The sequence below is a fragment of the Adiantum capillus-veneris genome, chromosome 7, assembly GCF_014529385.1.
Source record: "Adiantum capillus-veneris isolate H3 chromosome 7, ASM1452938v2, whole genome shotgun sequence".
Taxonomy (NCBI): domain Eukaryota; kingdom Viridiplantae; phylum Streptophyta; class Polypodiopsida; order Polypodiales; family Pteridaceae; genus Adiantum; species Adiantum capillus-veneris.
The window spans coordinates 142,401,922-142,407,921 of record NC_140937.1 but is presented as its reverse complement, the minus strand read 5'-3'; the positions used below and the strand labels follow the sequence as shown (position 1 = coordinate 142,407,921).

At 45.8% G+C, this 6,000-nt stretch overlaps 1 protein-coding gene and 1 pseudogene across 1 annotated transcript in view; one reads left to right on the top strand and one right to left on the bottom strand.

Moving 5' to 3' along the window:
* Nucleotides 1–1,989: 1,989 nt before the first annotated feature.
* On the top strand, nucleotides 1,990–2,698 carry LOC147454724 (tRNA (carboxymethyluridine(34)-5-O)-methyltransferase pseudogene; annotated as a pseudogene).
* The window catches only part of LOC147454723 (uncharacterized), a 57,354-nt gene continuing 53,691 nt past the window's right edge, over nucleotides 2,338–6,000 (bottom strand). Inside the window, exon 3 of the mRNA XM_086517413.1 lies at nucleotides 2,338–2,474. The gene's annotated coding sequence lies outside the window, so the exon portion shown is untranslated. The remainder of the gene's footprint in view (nucleotides 2,475–6,000) is intronic.

Genomic DNA, 6,000 nt, shown 5'->3' with positions numbered 1-6,000 from the left:
CTCTCTCTCTCTCTCTCTCTCTCTCTCTCTCGCGTCCACGAGCACTCTCAAGTGTGATGGGGTGCTTGGTAGTCTGAGTCTTGCGTTGCCATGGCTACCCTTCATCGACCCTTTCTCAGCAAAGCGGGGGGTGCTTGGTAGTCTGAGTCTTGCCTTGCCATGGCTACCCTTCATCGGCCCTTTCTCAGCAAAGCGGGGGCCACATAGTTCACGTCCACGACCACTTGATCAACAAATCTCTCTCTCCCTCTCTCTCTCTCTCTCTCTCTCTCTCTCCCTCTCCTGGTTTTTCCTCCTCAAACCCATGTGAGCATCTAGGTAGATTCTCCTTAATAAACCCAGTTTTTAAGATTAGATTGACCTACCTACTCAAAACTTTTGTTACATTAAAATAGAAAGCAGGTTTCATTCACAACTAAAAAGAGAATCTTTAAGTATTATATTGATACAATGTCACCATTCACGATTTGGGTGTCATATTAGGCAATGTTTAGACTGCCATGCAAAAGCTTTAGCCAAGGGGCATCTATCTAGCATGGCAAGAAATGGTTGGATGGACATGAGGTTCCTCGATACACAGACCCGTGAAAGAGCAAGTGGCCTCAACCCCTTGGAACATGCAATCTTTTGGCCACTTTTCAGCAAAAAAACACGGGGTGAATCTTCAAGCTATAGACCCCTTCCACAAGCAGCCAAGCTCTTAACCATGCGTGTGAAGCTCATTAGACTTTTGCACTGACGAGAAAATTATTATTGCAACAGTTCTTTGCCTAATGTGAATCAGAGGTAGCTAGACGAGATTCACAATTCCTTGCACATGTGCGCAATCTGAATGGGGCCTTAGAGTGAGAAAGAATGCATTTGTGTAGTGAATGATTGTTGCAATCTTCTCTCCTCTCTCTCTCTCTCTCTCTCTTTCTTTTTGATTGTTTTACCTTGAAACCTCTTTAAGTTGATGAGGCAAGCCTCCTTATTTTAGCACTTGTTTTAAATTTAGCAAGGGGCAATTCTAAGCCCCTCCATTACTTTTAAAACTATATGTGGTAATAAAATTTAGACCCCTCCTCATGGTACATTTACAAGCATATAAGGTGGAGCCCCCCGGCTTAACATACTTGCTCACAATGGTCACAACATGTTTAATGGCCACAACATGTTTCTCTAACTTTCACCATCCTCAACAAACATTATATCCACAAAACTAGTCCAACATCATGACCCTACCCAACGTTATGTACGTCGTTCATAATAAGAAGATATTGCATCGATTAAGCCCAGGCCCAGACTGGGTATTTTCCTTGGCATACAATATTGTCAGCCATGGCTGGTGATTGCACCTAATACATGTTTTGGAAAAACTTGGTCTGCCAAATTAGACAGATCAGAAAGAAAATCTTTGAAATTATGCTTGTTCTTCTTCGGAAGCCGTTTGAGATCAATTCTTGCTTGTCGATAGAATCTGCATGCAAAACGTGAGGATCTCGAGGTACGATATGTTTTGCATGGCCTCACATACGCTGTGCATGGCCTTGCTGACCTCGCTCTTTGAACTTGGAAGATCTTGCATGGCTTTCCATGCAGTTGGCAACATCGATCTTCTTTGCCAGAACTTCAAAACTGGTGGTTTTTTTTACCATCTATCAGCGTACGTAGATTAACTCAAAGTCCCTGTGCGACGCCCCCTGTGCACAACCGCAGCGTCTGAACCCAGCCATAGCTTCCATCTATCCGCTAAAAAGAGAGGGGCTTCCCTCTTCTCTTGAGACCCACTATCAAGTTGGGCGGCACACCCCCAGAAACCTAGAAGTTCCACTTGGGCGTTTGAGAGGTTGTGATTCGTACCGTTGCGTCAGAATGATACTTGATTGATGTCAATTGTTGGATCAAACTTGCATCTTCGAAGGAGAAATTTGTGTCAGATTGATGCTTAATTGACGCCAATTATAGGATCTCTGGAAAAGCGCAGCCATAGTTGTATCAGAATGATGCATGACGCTGATTCTCGTTTTACCCCTGACACATGTGTGCATGGGGACGTTTATGCACCTCATTTTAGTTCTGGAGTGGCCTACAGTTGCCAGCTTTCTGGAGTCCTTCCTACCAGGCTCTCTAATCATTGATGCTGGTTGTGGAAATGTGAAATATTTGGGATTTAATCTCCGACGATTTTCTTGGGCTGTGATTTAAGCTTTCCTCTTGTTTCAATATGCTCTGAGAGGGGCAATGAGGTCCTTGTGGCAGATACCATATAGGAATGAATCTTTTGACGCGGCCATATCTATTGCCATGCTACATCATCTTTGTACTGAAGAGGCACGCAAGGAAGCTATTGAACAGCTTGCCCGAACCATAGCAAGAGGAGGCAAAATACTTATTACCGTTTGGGCAGTCGAGGAAGACGATAAGACCCTGCTGTCTAAATATGTCAAAGTGCGGGGATAAAATCAGCAAGCAGCTACCAGCCCCCTTGCAACCTATAGAGGAACAAAAAACCCTAAATGTTACTTCAGATAACGACAACATGGTGAAAATGATAGGGAGAGTCAGCTTCCAAAAGCAGTGAGTGTAAAGTAAACTTGAAACAACGAGTGGGCTTGCAAGGAAGGATGCTAAGAACGCTGTAATCGCCTACGATAGATACCACCATGTTTTTTTTGAGGGTGAGCTTGCCAGGCAAGAAATCCTCTGTTTTCTGTAATTTTTGTATGTGCCATTGGATGATACAATCCATGAGGTTAATCTTCTTGTTTGGCTTGTTGCTAAGCCCTACCTTTTAAAATTGGAAAGTTTTGATATAGTTTAAACCACTCATATTGATGTGGTTACGAGCATGGTGGCAAGAGGCTGATGATCACCCGTACAAGTTCCTTACTTCTAACACTCCTTTCTAATTGATTCCTTGGACATGACAAGAAGTAACTCTTATTAGCCACTTGTAGATGGTGGGAACGGCCCTTAGCAGACGGCAGGTAGTTGACCAGACTGGAAGCTTCCCGAGGCGGTAACTTCATACGGTGAGGCGGTAACTTCATACGGTAACTGGCACAGTGTCTGAGACTTATAAATAGGGACCATTACCTCTTTTTAGAGATCTCTCAAGCTCTTGTCATCACTTCATTCTGCATTATCTCGACATCTATTGGTCCATTGCATGCTATCCTTAGATCCAAACCCTTGTACTTTGTATCTCAGAGCTATTAAGGTCATAATACGGGAGAAGAAGCATAAGACAACTTTTGTCATCTAAAATTTCTCTCGCCATCATGACAAAATCATTACCCAAGCCACTCTTCTACATCGCTAGCTCTACAAATTAGGCCTTGCCTACTCCATATTGGTCAAGACAACTTCATTATATAAGACGATAGAATGATCAATTGCAAACACCACATTGAGATCATGCCTCTTGTGAATTCACAATCAAGTTTATACTCAGATTCGTTCGCTGCCTACCAAGGACGCACACGGAGCACTAACTCGGCCTTCAGATTCGAACTCGAAAGCATTCGTCTATTAATCCCAACGCTAACCACCTGAGCCAGGTGTTTTGGGTGCTAGCATTGCATACCTGTAATCTTGAAAAAAGAATCCTCAACCCTCTCCCAACCCCTTGTCCGCCCACTACTCAATCCAGGCCACCGGCCTGTTGCTCAGGTCCCTTCAATCAAAATTGGCATCGATGCCGACATCTGGTCTTTCTTTTCCTTCAATCAAACTTGGTATTGATGGAAGATTTCCATAAATACTTTATTTTTGACAAATCTTAGGACATACACAACTAGTTTTATTTACCTACTATTGAGATAAACACATGCAATGTGCAAACCAAGCAAGGTTTCTTGATGCTAGTTTGGATAACCCAAAAGTAATCAAATCCACGAATTCCACCTTTTTGTCTTATGTTGAAGTTCTTCAATGAGATTGCTATTAGGAGGTGTGATAATACTTTATGATTCTCCACTTTGCGACACAAATACGGGTCAAGAAATGATAGATGTACCACACCCTAGCTTTAAGCTAGTGATTCCTCATATGCTTTTGCAAGGCTTACATTCCATTTTCAATCTCGTTTGTTTATCATCCTCTACAGCAAATCCTAGCATGCGCCACCTTCAATCTCTTACATCTAGGAGCTTCTATGAGGTTGTTACTAGGAGGGATGGTAAAAGTTTGTGGTTCTTCACTTTGAGACACAAATATGGGCGAAGACCAAAGAGACGCAAGCGCCAAAGTTGTATATGTGTCCTCAGTTGATTACTTTAGGCAACAAAGCCATACCGCGATAGTGGTTCGAATGCACCACATCCTTGAGGAACTATGGCAATGGTACTTCCATGTGATGAACCCTAATCAAGATCCATTTTGGACATTGATATAAACATGTTACCTTGATGAAGCTACATGGAGTTTCACGTGAGGTAAGTTGATGTGCTTGCTACAACCATTACCATGTCATAACACCAACATGGCACATATGCTTATCATTTGCCATTAAGTGGACCCTAACGACAACTTTAGCTACCAAGATAAAGGTACATGGAGACACGTCAACCTACATAGTGGATAACTCTAATCTTCACTGATCTCCACACCATTCATGTCTATGAATGGCCATGGTTCACATTTTCAATCTACAAGAGAGATTTGGCAAGATGGTGCGAGAGCTAGGCATATGCCTTGACCCTTCAGATTTGGCTTGCCTGCCCTTACAAATTGGCCTCGAGAACATTAAATGTTGAGAATGCACTCGAGGAACCCATCAAACGCCCTTAGGTTGCAATTGTTAAACCTTGAGATTGCCACTGAGGTCAGTTGTGCGCGTATGTCGCACGTGTCAATGCAAGGAACTTGCCGATACACCAACGGGACCTTGGATCCCCTTGACACATACAAAGTTGCCTTACCGATTCAATCGCTACAGGTTTAGGAGACAACTGCCTATCGTCCATCATACTGGACCCTATATAATGGGTTTTCAAGAAATCACGAAGGCGAGTCTAATCACAAGACAACAGCTTACGAAGCAATTAACAAAATAAATAATGGCAGCAAACAAGGAAAAACACTCTGAATCAGCCGAGGTAAATATAGATTCACTGGCAGCTGCCTTGCTAGATGCACTGAAGAATGCAACATCCTTTGGATAAAAAGAATAAGAAAACGATAAAGTAGCTCGCTACTGCTGCCGCTCGCTCGCTCCCCCCCCCTCCTCCCCCTTCCTCGCCATCGCCTCTCCTCCTCCCTGCCCCTGCGTAGCACCTCCGCCCCTGCCCCCCCCCCCTTGCGCAGCCTGCGCAGCCCGCCCTGCCTGCTTTCCTGCGCAGCCTCCCCCCCTGTCCGTCCCGTGCGCTGCCCACCCCCCGCCCGCTACCACGCCCAATCCCAGCCGCAGCCCCTCCAGCGCGCTGTCCCACCTTGCCCCGCCCGCCGTCATATCCCAACCCAATCCGCATCGCGCCCCCCCCCCCCCCCCCCCCCCGGCCTCCTTGTTTTTTCGCCTCTCTTCCCGAAGGTATCCTTCAGCCGGCATTGGCAGTACTCCTCCTTGGACAGTGCTCGTCAAGGTTGTTTGCAGCATTATCTTTTTATCCACTTCTCCGACACAGCAGTAGACACAAATGGAGGCACCAGCTCCGCCACAGAGGGACTCGCCCGAAGCCCCCTCGCCCGACCCCGCTGAGCCCACCATTCGACTTGCTCTTTCACTGGCAGAGCAAGCGAGCCTAGCCGCAGAGGTAGAGCGCTTGCAGGCGACTTCGGTCATCTGCAAGATTCTCGGCACCCGACCTAGCAGAGGAGAGCTGCGAGACCTTCTCCAGGCTCGCCTTCTCGCAGAGGTGGGCAAGATCTTGGATGTGCAGATTCTTGGACGGGGTTACTATCAGATCGAGTTTGAGACCTCCGAGATGACATCCAAGGTCATAGCTACGAGTCCATTGGCCATCCGAGCAACACGCACCCACTTTCGACAGTGGCGACATGGTTTTGACCCGGCTTCGG